At 40.3% G+C, this 15,944-nt stretch overlaps 1 protein-coding gene across 1 annotated transcript in view; it reads right to left on the bottom strand.

The window, feature by feature from the left end:
* LOC133568389 (solute carrier family 22 member 23-like) overlaps positions 1 to 15,944 on the bottom strand; it is a 102,899-nt gene that overhangs the window by 23,375 nt on the left and 63,580 nt on the right. The window lies entirely within an intron of this gene.

Here is a 15,944-nt window from a genome sequence, read left to right as displayed (position 1 = left end):
GTTTATAACTGAATACAGTTACATGTGCAAAATATTTGTTTTCTTTTATAATTTTTTTTGGAATGAATTAAGTAACATTTCTGACAACCTTTTTCCAAAACACATTATTGAATGTGAGATATAACAGGACAATGCATATATTTATAATTTGTTTTCAAAACTGTTACAAAATGTGTCACTCCAAAGTTGTACTGTATTGTGGGACCTTATTTTTAGGACTTGATGGGTCCCTGGGAGCCCATTTTGAAAATTGCTAGCGCCAACACTGATGGAGTGCGTGCAAAAGAGCAGCAGGCGAATACTAATACTATTTCTAATCAAAAATCATCCCGGGGGCCATAAATTCATTCGCTGGCCAGATCTGGCATGCGGGCCTTGACTTTGACACATAGAATCTAGAATAAAGTTTGACGTGCAAGGCAACTAGGAAGAAGCTGATTGTGTCAACATTGGCACACAAGCTGGTGATCAAGCCGCAGTTATAGTTTGTCTGTGTTGGCGCTAATAGTAACAATATCACTAATAATTAGGTAATATTCAAGCCATGAAATGTAAACAAGCATTGTTAGCGTTTTTTGGGGCTATATGGGCGGAATAGTGGACCCCCTATTGGCTCCGCAGTAATAGATAGGCAATATTCCAAAAAAAGTGCAATTCTCCTATAAGGAGCAGGAACAGGCAAAATAAATGCTGTGACTAGTTCGCATATACATGATTAATGTGATTTTTATTGATTAATCACAAGAGTTTAGGCATTATTTTTGAAAACCCTAGTATTAATTTGTCAATAAGGTTAAGCTATTTATTTATATCTGCACCTATTGCTCTTTTATCCTGCACTACAACGAGCAAATGCAACACAATTTTGTAATGTACTGTCATATTTAAATTTGAATGACAATAAAATAAAGTCTAAGTCCAAGCTCAAAGACAATTCGACAAAATGGAAGTGGCAACCACTTGAAAAACATTAGGATAGGGTTGTACAGTATACCGGTATTCGTATACTCCCGCGATACGAATGAATCATATTAGGTACTACACCGCCTCTAAAAAGTACCCACCCGTCAGTCATCCCGTCGTGTCATGCAGACGAACATGTTCGCGGCAGTGCACAATCACAGAGTTCTTACAAGCAGACAATGTATTTGGACAGATAAGGGAGAACGGTTCCCTCCGGGTACCCCGGCTTCCTCCCACTTCCAAAGACATGCACCTGGGGATAGGTTGATTGGCAACACTAAATTGGCCCTAGTGTTTGAATGTGAGTGTGAATGTTGTCTGTCTATCTGTGTTGGCCCTGCGATGAGGTGGCGACTTGTCCAGGGTGTACCCCGCCTTCCGCCCAATTGTAGCTGAGATAGGCGCCAGCACCCCCCGCGACCCCAAAAAGGGAATAAGCGGTAGAAAATGGATGGATGGGATGGACAAACAAATTTTAGCTAAATAACTAAAGATAAAGTGAAGTGAAATTAATTATATTCATCCATCCATCCATCCATCCATCATCTACCGCTTATTCCCTTTTGGGGTCGCGGGGTGCGCTGGCGCCTATCTCAGCTACAATCGGGCGGAAGGCGGTGTACACCCTGGACAAGTCGCCACCTCATCGCAGGGCCAACACAGATAGACAGACAACATTCACACTCACATTCACACACTAGGGTCAATTTAGTGTTGCCAATCAACCTATCCCCAGGTGCATTCATATAGCGCCTTTTCTCTCGTGACTCAAAGCGCTTTACATAGTGAAACCCAATATCTAAGTTACATTTAAACCAGTGCGGGTGGCACTGGGAGCAGGTGGGTAAAGTGCCTTGCCCAAGGACACAACGGCAGTGAGTAGGATGGCGGAAACAGGGATCGAACCTGGAGCCACTCTAGAAACCGAGCTAAACCGCCCCTAAAGATGAAGATATAATATTGGATGCGGCAAAAGTGGTCTATAGTCAGCAAAGACAAGTTTTAATAATGTTAGATCATTAACTGTCAATATCAATATTTTAATTAACACACTATACATAAGTGAATGAAGCGCATATTAACTCAACAGCCTTGCATGTCACTCTAAGGGTGGCCGTATGAACAATGCCAATACTGTCATAAATGTGCCATATAGTGAAACCAAACTAAACAATAATGACAAAGATATTTTGGGAGAATATTTGCACAGAAACACAACAAACACTACGGAACAAATTCCCTGCAGCACCAACTCTTCCGGGATGCTACAATATAAACAAACGCCATTGGTGGATCTACACCTAACATCCACTGTAATGATACCAAGTACAAGAGCCATATCTAGTCAATACTACTATGATTACATTGATATTTTTTAGCATCACAAAATCGTATTTTTTTAATTTTTATATTATCTTTATAAACTAAGGAAATTAGTTTACATGAGGACTTGGATTATGACCAATGTCTGATCCTGTAATGACTTGGTATCGGATTGATACTCAAATTTGTGGTATCATCCAAAACTCACGTTAAGTATCAAACAACAAAAGAATAAGTGATTATTACATTTTAACAGAAGTGTAGATAGAACATGTTGAAAGAGAAAATAAGCAAATAAACGGTAAAGTAACAAGTAGATTAATAATTAATTTTTACAGTTTGTCCCTCATAATGTTGACAAAATAATGGAACGATAACTGACACAATATGTTATTGCATATGTCAGCAGCTAAATTAGGATATCTTGTTTGTTTACCTACTACAACAAGCCAAGTTGTCTTGTTTGCTCACTATTTTTTTAAGGACAGACTTGCAATACGAAACATATGTTTCATGTAGCCTATGATTTTTGGTTAAAATAAAGCCAATAATGACATGTTTTGTGGTCCCCCTTATTTAGGAAAGTACCAAAAAACATTTTGGTACCGGTGCCAGTACCAAAATATTGATATTGGGACAACCCTACATTAGGACGTGCATTATGAGTTTATTTGGACGATCCCATGCAAAAAAACGCCTATAACTGCTGTTGTGAAACACTTGAGAGCCACACAGTGCAATGCTGTGAGTGATTTCAAAAGAAAAAGGAGCTTCCTTGTGCTCGTTTGTCCACTATTTGAATGAATGAGCCTTGATTCATTCCATCATTAGCATTCACACCACACAGGCTGCCAGCCACCACAGACGGTCAAGTCCTTTAGTGGCCTTACATCAAACACTACAGTACAAGTGCTCTCCTCACATCATTCATGCAGCCATTATTTCACAAGCCACATTTTCCTCTGCACAGGAATGTCAACAATCTCCAAAATGGATCTTTCAAGGTGACAAGGGGCCAACATAATAGGGTGGATGTCTTGTCTGGTGGTTCCGCTCCAATCCAGCAGGATGAAAAAGACTGGAATTCCAATTAGGATATGCCCCCCTTCGGCGGGCATGAATTATGCTCTGTGTTCGCGGACATCGTCACAGCTGGAGTGACATCGCCAATGAGTGGAATGCAGGCCGACGGGTACAAGACCCGCTGAGACTGAACCGACTCAACTCCTTCTCGGGAGAAGGTTCACTGCTCATGAACTGCTTGGGATTAGAATTCCTTAGATTCACATAAGGCATCATTTGGAATAAACGTGACAGTGAGAGCAATGCTGACACAATTCTCATACATGCAATAATACAGACATGTCACGTTGATATATAAAGGGTTAAAAAGTAGCACTGTGAAAACGAAAGTAGGCCTGAGCTCCTTACACATCACGTTGACCCTAATCTTCACCCTTCAACTCACTGGATCAGCATTCCCACAATGCTGAGCTGGAGCTACTGGCCAACTGACATAAATCTACCAATACAATATCTCACACCAGTCTCGCCGCAACCGTCTATGGGATAACAAACCAATCAATAATAAAACTAAAAGCGCAATCTGAGAATCTGCCAAGTTAGCTTGCATTACAGAAATAAAAGAAAATTCCTGGACCCAGCCCTTAATTTGATTGGTTCTTTATTGGCTAAGTTCACAAGCTAACGTTTGAACCAAACGCAACACAAACAATGTGAAGATTTTTGAGACTTTATAGAGGACAATCAGAACAACTTGGTCTAAAAGGGTCGGTTTTAAGAATATGGGGTGCTGGGGCATTGGTTCTTTAGATGTGTGCGCTCAAGAGTTTGATGAGGGTCAGGTAGGGTTCACCTGTAGAAATATGAGTTTTGGCTTCATCCTATGGTTTTTGCTATGCTTCTACTCGTTTTTCAACATGTTAAATTGTATACCTGTAAACATAAGACATATTCCAAACCTAGTGCGCCTGGTCTGAAAAACAAATCAGAAAAAATAGATACATTGTGGGCTGTGCCGATCAATCAGCCTCTGAACAGCAGGAATGCTAATAGCAAAACTAACAGCTAAGCTAGCTCCAAACAACACCAAGAAGAAATGCTTAAAAAAACTTTATGAAATGTAGATGGAACCACATTGCAGCAGAAAGTAAGCAGCTTTTAACAGGACATTAACAAGTAGAATAATACGAGTGCGCGGAGCGGATACTACAATACCTGTTAGTGTGTCGGCATTGTCACAGTCAGTAGATCGATCCATAATTAGTGGCGTATACGCCAAGGGTAGTATCAGTATATGATCAATATGAGTGATAAGGCTGATTTTGTATTGTCTCAAAATATTTTTTGTTGTTTATGGTAATATTTATCAACTGCGGGAATAATTACCTGGATGCAGGAGGACTTTGAGGGCAAAAATCCACAGGATTTAAATGAGTAGCAAATAGTAGTTTTTGCATTTGTTTAGTTACTGTGTACTATTGACTTTGTTGGGATCAGACAATTGTATGTAATAAAAGAGAAGTATAACATTTTGATATTTTGTTGCTATTGTTATAATAGCATGTACCATAAATACATGGAAATGTGATCTCACTCAAGATCAGTATAGGAATCGTCAGCATAAAAGTCTGATCAGACAATCCCTAGGTCAGTGGTTCTTAACCTTGTTGGTGGTACCGACCCCCACCAGTTTCATATGCACATTCACAAAACCCTTCTTTAATGAAAAATATATACATATATATTTTTTTCAAATTCAAGACAAAGTTATGATTTTTACTAAAGCACAAAACGAACTGTGCATGAACATCAACTTGTTCAAAGAACGAAACCAACAGTGCATGAACTCACAACAAATTACACACCTGCAAATCAGTGAGACTTCTGCTATTGTCTTCAAGAGACCAGTTCAGATATAGGTGGCTTCACCTTGACAAGTACCACTTTCATGTCATTTTCACAGAAAAGTCTGTTCCTTTTCTTTGTTTTCTACCCAGACATCCAATACTAGTACACAGCTCATGAAAAACAATATTTTTTGTTATTGTCATTGTAAGTGGGCTAAAACTCTTACACTATAAAATAATCTCATGGAAATGATTGCTGTCATTTAATTCTAATAATAAAACATTTAATTAGTTATTTAGTCAAGTTTGGGACAGGAGTGCTGCTGTGGTGTGGCCACAGTGCATGTGCACGCCTGACGTCGCTCACATGTGCTCCACTGAATTCTCAAGGAGTTTTTTCGCTTGCTCACGCATATGGAAAATTAGAGGTAATATTGTTTGAGGGTATCCATAATACGCCGATAGGGAGAAGTTTTTATTTACACGATGAGCCGGGTGTGTGACGACCTCCGCGGCGGAGGCGCCGCAGAACCCCTGAGGCTAACTCACCGAACCCCTAGGGCAGGGGTGGCAAACGAACAGGTTTTACCCGGCCCGCGGGATGAGTTTGTTAAATATACTATCCATCCATCCATCCATCCATCCATTTCCTACCGCTTATTCCCTTTTTAGGGGTCGCGGGGGGCGCTGGCGCCTATCTCAGCTACAATCGGGCAGAAGGCGGGGTACACCCTGGACAAGTCGCCACCTCATCGCAAGCCCAACACAGATAGACAGACAACGTTCACACACTAGGGCAGATTTAGTGTTACCAATCAACCTATCCCCAGGTGCATGTTTTTGGAGGTGGGAGGAAGCCGGAGTACCCGGAGGGAAACCACGCATTCACGGGGAGAACATGCAAACTCCACACAGAAAGATCCCGAGCCTGGATTTGAACCCAGGACTGCAGGAACTTCGTATTGTGAGGCAGACGCACTAACCCCTCTTCCACCGTAAATATACTAATTAACCTGAAATGTTTTAATCAAATAAACAGCTCTTCTACATGTGTCTACTGGATGTTGCAATAGCAATTATTTGTATCTCTGCAGGTGTCAGCAACCCGCGGCTACGCATGCGGCTCTCGGATCACTCTGATGTGGCTCAGCAGCATATTGCCGTCCCTCCCATTTTTCCGGGAGGTTTTCCAAATTTCATTGCCTTTCCCAGAAATCTCCACAGGATAACATTCTCAGATTGTCACCCGGACAATAATATTGAGGCCGCGCCGTGATGGCAATGCCTTAAGCGTCCTCTCGACCATGTCGTAGCGTCCGCTTCAATACTACGTTGTCTGAGTGCCGGCCGGCCACATGTAGTCTGCGGCTGCTGACTTAACGCAAAAGCGACTGCAAGGCATAGTTGTTTAACAGCCTTACAGGTTACACTGAGGGTTGTGATATAAACAACATTAGCACTCTTACTAATATGTGCCACACTGTGAACCCACACCAAACAAGAATGACAAACCCATTTTGGGAGAACATCCGCACTGTAACACATTATAAACACAACATAACAAATACCCAGAATCCCATGCATCCCTGACCATTCCGGGCTACATTATACACCCCCACTACTCTCTCTCCCCCCCACCCCCCTCAGTGCATCGGTTGAGGTGGGCGGGATTGGGGAGGGGTTTGGTGCTAGCGAGGGTGTATAATGGAGCCCGGAAAAGTCAGGGATGCATGGGATTCTGGGTATTTGTTATGTTGTGTTTATAATATAAAGTATGCCTTGCAGTCGCTTATGTGAGCCTGCAGAAGCCTCATACAACATGTGAATGGGTTGGTAAGCTATTTGTTACGGTTGTGGAGGGCGCTAAACGAATTGTCTTCATAGCACGCCCTTATTATTGTTGTTAAGGTGAAAACCAGCAGACAGTCGAGAGGAAGGTTGCTCTTAAACTCGGTAGTCTCCCTGAAAATTTAAATGGTTGACAAATGTGATGTCAAGCGACATTCAAATAAAACTTGCACTAATATTAAATTTTCATATTAAGGTGCGGGCTGTGTGTCTGAGACCCCTGGTTAATACATAGCAAAAAGCAAAACAAAACTTTGTACGCTGTTATTTCATTTTAAATTTCAAAAGAGTCTTGTGGCTCCCATAATTTTCTTTATTTGGCAAATACAAACCCTGTTTCCATATGAGTTGGGAAATTGTGTTAGATGTAAATATAAACGGAATACAATGATTTGCAAATCCTTTTCAACCCATATTCAATTGAATGCACTACAAAGACAAGATATTTGATGTTCAAACTCATAAACTTTATTTTTTTTTGCAAATGAATATCAACTTAGAATTTCATGGCTGCAACACGTGCCAAAGTAGTTGGGAAAGACATGTTCACCACTGTGTTACATCACCTTTTCTTTTAACAAAACTCAAACGTTTTGGAACTGAGGAAACTAATTGTTGAAGCTTTGAAAGTGGAATTCATTCCCATTCTTGTTTTATGTAGAGCTTCAGTCGTTCAACAGTCCAGGGTCTCCGCTGTTGTATTTTACGCTTCATAATGCGCCACACATTTCCGATGGGAGACAGGTCTGGATTGCAGGTGGGCCAGGAAAGTACCCGCACTCTTCTTTTTTTTTTTTTTTTTACAAAGCCACGCTGTTGTAACACTTGTCTTGCTGAAATAAGCAGGGGCGTCCATGATAACGTTGCTTGGATGACGACATATGTTCCAAAACCTGTATGTACCTTTCAGCATTAATGGTGCCTTCCCAGATGTGTAAGATATCCATGCATTGGGCACTAATACACCGCCATACCATCACAGATGCTGGCTTTTAAAGTTTGCGCCTATAACAATCCAAATGGTTATTTTCCTCTTTGTTCTGGAGGACACCACGTCCTCTGTTTCCAAATATAATTTGAAATCTGGACTCGTCAGACCACAGAACACCTTTCTACTTTGCATCAGTCCATCTTAGGTGAGCTCAGGCCCAGCCAAGCTGGCGGAGTTTCATGATATTGTTGATAAACGGGTTTGGCTTTGCATAGTAGAGTTTTAACTTGCACTTACAGATGTAGCGACCAACTGTAGTTACTGACAGTGGTTTTATGAAGTGTTCCTGAGCCCGTGTGGTGATATCCTTTACACACTGATGTTAGTTTTTGATGATCAAAGTCCGTAATATCATCGCTTACGTGCAGTGATTTGTCCAGACTCTCTGAACTTTTTGATGATTTTACGGACCGTACATGGTAAAATCCCTAAATTACTTGCAATAGCTCGTTGAGTAATGTTGTTATAAAACTGTTCGACAATTTGCTTACATCCCATTCTTGTTTGTGAATTACTTTGCATTTCATGGAAGCTGCTTCTATACCCAATCATGGCACCCAAATGTTCCCAATTAGCCTGCACACCTGTGGGATGTTCCATATAAGTCTTTGATGAGCATTCCTCAACTTTATTAGTATTTATTGCCACCATTCCCAACTTCTTTGTCATGTGTTGCTGGCATCAAATTCTAAAGTTAATGATTATTTGGAAAAAAATAAATGTTTATCAGTTTGAACATCAAATATGTCGTCTTTGTAGCATATTCAACTGAATATGGGTTAAAAATGATTTGCAAATCATTGTATTCCGTTTGTATTTACATCTAATACAATTTCCCAACTCATATGGAAACGGGGTTTGTAATATAGTCGAATTCCGACAGCCAGAGGTTTGATATTCGGCATACTAACACACTCCTTTACAATAATATGTCCAGGATTATACCACCACTTGTTCACCAAGATGGCAATCCCACAGTCTTTCTTCTTACCGCTCAGGAGTGTGTCACCATCAGCCCGTGAGGTTGTGAAGACGCGCTGTTGTCCGGGAAGTCCGCGTGTAGCCAAGTCTTCGTAAAGCACATAATACTGCACACGGCATACTCTTTTTGAGTTCAGATGAGCCCGAAAAATTTGTCCATTTTATTTGCCAAAGACCGCACATTCCCCATGAGAACAGAGGGAAGGGCAGGCTTAACTGTCCTTTCCCAGCTCCTTCATCTTTGTGCCTGCACGGCATCCCCGGCGCTTTTTCCGTAGTTTCGCGGGATTGTCTGGCCGCGATCCCCAAAGCGCTTGTCCAACCGTTTAGACATTTTTATTTTGTTCCATGGGAGGAAAGCGGTGACTCACCGGTTAGTTTGCATGTATAAATCTCTAGTCCCCAAATATAGGACAACCCGTCCTCAACAGACTGCACCGCTAGTCAATACGGTATGCGCTATATTCTCTAACAAAAAACTACAAACAGGATTAAATTGTAAATGTATGTGTTTTTTTGTATGAAACGAAGGTAGCGACCAATCGCTCAAAGACAACGCCCACGAATAAGGGATTTTTTGGGAGAAAATTGTGAACGAGAAATTCAGACAAAATTGTGGATTCATGGGACCTCTCAACATTGTTCAGAGCCTACGGGTTGGCCTCGATTGTCGGGAAGGGACCTGCGAGACTCCCCCTAACCGACCGATCGGAAGCGGGACCAAGAGTGCCCCGTCTGCCCGTCGGTTCGTCATTTAGGTGCCCGATAAATGTAACAAAAAAGTTTCTGTCTTACTTTTGCGACACTTCAATATCGAAATGTCTGAAAAACCACCTCATGAGAGCGTAAAAATGTTTAAGTATTTTTTTGAGAGGTTTTTCAAAATATGGATGTTTCCATTACCAGTTTTTTATTGCTATATTAAGTTTTTGTGCATTTTTGGGTGTAATGGAAACACAGGCATTGATTACAGTAAAGATAGCACAAAAAAATTATAGATTAAAAGCCAAATGTACGGTTTTATAGCTTTTAGCAACAGTCTTTTGTATCATTTCTTCTTGCACTGATATGACAATTTGGTCAACCATGCAAAATTGGACATACAGTGTTTCACTTTGATGTTCCACTGTACCATCCCCCAATTACATAATGGGCACTAACACGCCGCCAATTAGCAATGACAATAATCCCAAAAGCAGCTTTGACTGCTTTGCTGACTGGCAAACGTTTTATCGGAATCAAGCCGCCAGCGAGCAGACGTCTGCTGCAAGTTCAGTCAAGTCCACCACTGCAGGCATTTTCTGTAGCCTCAAGCTAATGTCATGAAATCCTGTCAGTTCATCCTACGTTTTAGTCTGTGATCGAAATCTGTCGTTTTCTACTGCCACATCCCTTCCTGTAAAAATGAAGTTGTAATTCAATTTGCCTTGTGTTTTTTCTTTGATGCGCACAACTGCAAAATACGAAGGCGTGTACAGACTCAGTAGCTTAACTGTGACACTTTTTGGGGCTGGGCAATAGGGCAAATATTTATTTACTAGCTGCAACTTGCTGGGTCCATTTTTATTTGCACGGCTTAGCCTTCCACAATTCCACTCAGAAGGTCACTCAATCATTAACCTGCATACAAGTACAATACAGTATGTATGACAAATTCTGCCTTGTTTCTGCTCTGACACAACATAGCTGAACATAATCCCGTCTCAGGTTCGTATTATGTGATGACGTCAAGATATTGAACACCTTTAAAGCTAATAGAAGTGCCGGGCTGGAACAAAGTCAACCATGTGAAAAAGCTGCTGGTGACTTTTGGCTAGTTGTGATTGACAGCCCACTGCAGCGTTGTCAGCAAAGTGTGTCTCCCTGATCCGTGCTCAGTGAAGCCAAGACTAGAGTTACTACAGATGGAAGGGTTTTTGGGTTTTTTTCCCCAAGAAAAAAAAAACTGCTTTGTCAGTGCACATCAGCGTCCATGTAAAACGCAGCAACAAAAGAGAAGGAGTTCATTTATTTCTCTGCGAACACTTGCAGTCGGTTACGCTATGTATACATCTTCATCTTGCTTGATTTCATTCCCATTACGCACTATGACAAACTTGATATATTCACTTGTTGTGCGACATTTACTCCCAGTCAAGGTGATGCCAACCACTTTAGGAAAAGCCTGTTAAAAGGGGGCCTCATTGATATTCTGCACGCAAACGCCTAAACCTGAAGCGAAATTTCATTAAATTCCGCCAATAACAGCCAGAACTCCACAATAGTCTTCACTCTGCTTTGATTAGACAAACCAGGTGACTTTGAAAGTCTGCACACAAATAGCCTGAGGTAGGGCGGCATAACTAACTGAGATCGAGGTTCTAATTAGTGCGTTAACAACCACAAGAAGCTAAGTGTTTTTTTCCTCTGCCGTCACAGACATTTGAGTGACAACTATGTTCGCCAATCTGAATTATTGAGCCTCACGTTTGTTTGTCTCTCTCTTCAAACAGGGAGAAAAAGGTCTCACTCTGCATCCCTCTCAGCATAGAATAGCCAACTTTTTTCAAGTTGGTAGCAAACATGGCGGCCCTGTAGTTACGTGAGGCTCTTCAGCAGATCCCCTGGCCATACACTCTGATTGATCGAAAGCCCGTCACCAACTTTGAAATAGTGTCGACCATACTTTCTCTGGCTTTCAGCACCTAAACTTGTTTATTTAACAGTAGAATGAACTGAACACAGAGAACCCTCTTTTCAGTCATTCACAATCTTTGTCTCGGTGGGTGGATAACGGGGCGCCAGCTTTACACACACAGAAAGCACCGACAGCCTCCCTACTCACGACTCGCCAGTGATAAGTACTGAAAATTGAGGAGGAAAAATTATAATTACAAAACCTAATGTTCTGTTGTGGTAATATTTCAGCTTCAAAATTGGTTGGGCAGTATACGCCCATCAACACGGACAAACGAGCGAAAATGCCATAATCATGTGATAGCAATAAACAAAGACAACCCGACCTCGAAAAAAATCAACTATGATGTTCAATATTTATTTACATAAAATATTTGCTCACAGATATAATAGTAAATTTAATTTTTTTGTTTGTTTATTTATTTGGGATAAAGTAATTTACCTTCCAATTACAGTAAAATGGTATACAATTCTACAGTAATGAGAACACATAGCGCACATATAATTACATACATACATATATATATACGAACATACACATACATATATATGTGTGTATATATATATATATATACATATACATATATATACATACACACATATACATATATATATACATATACATATATATGTATATATATATATATATATATACATACATTTATACAATACATAAATACATATATACACATACATATATATACACAAATATATACATATATACATACACATATACAAACCCCGTTTCCATATGAGTTGGGAAATTGTGTTAGATGTAAATATACTGTAAACGGAATAGAATGATTTGCAAATCCTTTTCAACCCATATCCCATTGGATGCACTACAAAGACAAGATATTTGATGTTAAAACTCATAAACTTTTTTTTTTTTTTTTTTCAAATAAAAATTAACTTAGAATTTCATGGCTGCAACACGTGCCAAAGTAGTTGGGAAAGGGCATGTTCACCACAGTGTTACATCACTTTTTCTTTTAACAACACTCAATAAACGTTTGGTTATTGAGGAAACTAATTGTTGAAGCTTTGAAAGTGGAATTCTTTCCCATTCTTGTTTTATGTAGCGCTTTAGTCGTTCAACAGTCCAGGTGTCGCTGTCGTATTTTACGCTTCATAATGCGCCACACATTTTCGACGGGAGACAGGTCTGGACTGCAGGCGGGCCAGGAAAGTACCCGCACTCTCTTACTAAGAAGCCAAGCTGTTGTAACACGTGGCTTGGCATTGTTTTGCTGAAATAAGCAGGGACGTCCACGATAACGTTGCTTGGATGACAACATATGTTGCTTCATAACCTGTATGGACCATTCAGCATTAATGGTGCCTTCACAGATGTGTAAGTTACCCATGCATTGGGCACTAATACACCCCCATACCATCACGGATGCTGGCTTTTGAACTTTGCGCCTATAGCAATCCAGATGGTTATTTTCCTCATTGGTCCAGAGGACACCACGTCCACAGTTTCCAAATATAATTTGAAATGTGGACTCGTCAGACCACAGAACACTTTACCACTTTGCATCAGTCCATCTTAAATGAGCTCGGGCCCAGCGAAGCCGGCGGCGTTCCTTGGTGTTGCTGATAAATGGCTTTCGCTTTGCATAGTAGACTTTTAACTTGCACTTACAGATGTAGCAACCAACTGTAGTTACTGAGAGTGGTTTTATGAAGTGTTCCTGAGCCCATGTGGTGATATCCTTTACACACTGATGTTGCTTTTTGATGCAGTACCGCCTGAGGGACCAAAGTTCCGTAATAACCTCACTTACGTGCAGTGATTTCTCCAGATTCTCTGAACCTTCTGATGATTTTATGGACCCATCCATCCATTCCATTTTCTACCGCTTATTCCCTTTTGGGGTCGCGGGGGGCGCTGGCGCCTATCTCAGCTACAATCGGGCGGAAGGCGGGGTACACCCTGGACAAGTCGCCACTTCATCGCAGGGCCAACACAGATAGACAAACAACATTCACACTCACATTCACACACTAGGGCCAATTTAGTGTTGCCAATCAACCTATCCCCAGGTGCATGTCTTTGGAAGTGGGAGGAAGCCGGAGTACCCGGAGGGAACCCACGCATTCACGGGGAGAACATGCAAACTCCACACAGAAAGATCCCGAGCCTGGATTTGAACCCAGGACTGCAGGAACTTCGTATTGTGAGGCAGACGCACTAACCCCTCTGCCACTTATGGACCGTGGATGGTAAAATCCCTAAATTCCTTGCAATAGCTCGTTGAGAAATGTTGTTCTAAAACTGTTTGACTATTTACTTATAACATGGTGACCCTCACCCCATTCTTGTTTGTGAATTACTTAGCATTTTATGAAAGCTGCTTTTATACCCAATCATGGCACCCACTTGTTCCCAATTAGCCTGCACACCTGTGGGATTTTCCAAATAAGTGTATGAAGAGCATTCCTCAACTTTATCAGTATTTATTGCCACCTTTCCCAACTTCTTTGTCACATGTTGCTGGAATCAAATTCTGAAGTTAATAATCATTTGCACAAAAAAAAAATGTTTATGAGGTTTAACTTCAAATATGTTGTCTTTGGAGCATATTCAATTAAATATGGGTTGAAAATGATTTGAAAATCATTGTATTCCGTTTATATTTACATCTTACACAATTTCCCAACTCCTATATAAACGGGTTTTGTATATATATATATACACACATATATACATATACTTATATATATATATACATATATATACATACATACATACATACATATATATACATACATATATATACATACATATATATACATACATATATATACATACATATATATACATATATATATATATATATATATATATATATATATATATATACATATATATATATATATACATATATATATATATACATATACACACACATATGTCCGCTGCTCCCCTGCTAAACGAATATCTGCTCGACGCTGAACGTTGACTCAATGCGCTCTGAATACGCACTGCTGATTGGCTGTTACATCGCACTGCTAATTGGCTTTGTATGTAACCAATCAGATGGTTGGCTACATACACGTACAGTTACACCCCTAATATACACACATACATATATACAAACACATAAATACAGTATATATACAGTGTATATATATACAAACACATAAATACAGTATATGTACAGTATATGTACAGTATATATATATATATACATATATACATACACACAGTATATATATATATATATACACACACAGTATATATATATATATATATATATATATATATATATACATATACGTACATATATATATATATATACATACACATACATACATACATATATATACATACATATACGTTCATACACATATATATACATACATATGATATGATGGCGGCGCCCGGACGGGCTGCGACATTGCTGAGCTCTTGCTAAAGATGGAACATTTGGAGGAAATGCCGGACAGTTCTGCAGACTTCATGGCTGGCTCGCATCGTGGTCACTCCGTGATCACGTACGACCGCCAGACACTTCTGAATATGGACATATCGGGCCGCTTTGGACTGATAGACGCGTGCTTGCTGGACGTGCCGCTACATCCAGCGGCCTGTGAAGCAGGGGAGTATAATAGCAGAGGGGGCCGTCTACGGAGCAGACGCCAGCGGTGTGATCGGAAACTCAGATGCCGAGCGGGGCTAAAAACAAAGCAGAAGGCTAATCCCCACAGAACACCACTTCCATCCATCCTGCAGCCGGATTTAAATAAAAGATGAGAGACTACTGGTCTGGGTAAGGAGTCAGTTAAATTAAAACAAGTTTTTTCTGCTTTGAGTGTTTCAGAGTTGGACATGTGTTTTACCGAGGTGGCTAACTATGATGCGTGCAGTTTATCAAAGCAACAAACAAACAATCGGAAAATTCCCGTCATATCAATTCCTAGATATGGTCGTAACTATACTAAATGCACTGGGCATAATAAACACAACATTATTAATATTGCTACTACGGATAATTTGATCAAAAATTCCCTAAAACAGCCCACTACCTATAATATAGGTTTTTTAAACATAAGATCATTGTCTCCCAAAACGTTGTTAGTTAATGATATCATCAGACAACAATCTTAACGTCATCGGTCTCAGCGAAACCTGGCTTAAACCAAACGACTTTTTTGCTCTAAATGAGGCATGTCCTCCTAACTTTACACATGCGCATATTGCCCGTCCGCTTAAAAGGGGTGGGGGGGTCGCACTAATATACAACGAAAACTTTAACCTTAGTCCTAACATAAATAATAAATAT

Source organism: Nerophis ophidion, linkage group LG14 (assembly GCF_033978795.1).
Source record: "Nerophis ophidion isolate RoL-2023_Sa linkage group LG14, RoL_Noph_v1.0, whole genome shotgun sequence".
In the NCBI taxonomy this organism is placed as follows: Eukaryota; Metazoa; Chordata; class Actinopteri; order Syngnathiformes; family Syngnathidae; genus Nerophis; species Nerophis ophidion.
Note: the sequence above shows the minus strand (reverse complement) of the source record. Positions and strands in the feature narration are given on the sequence as shown.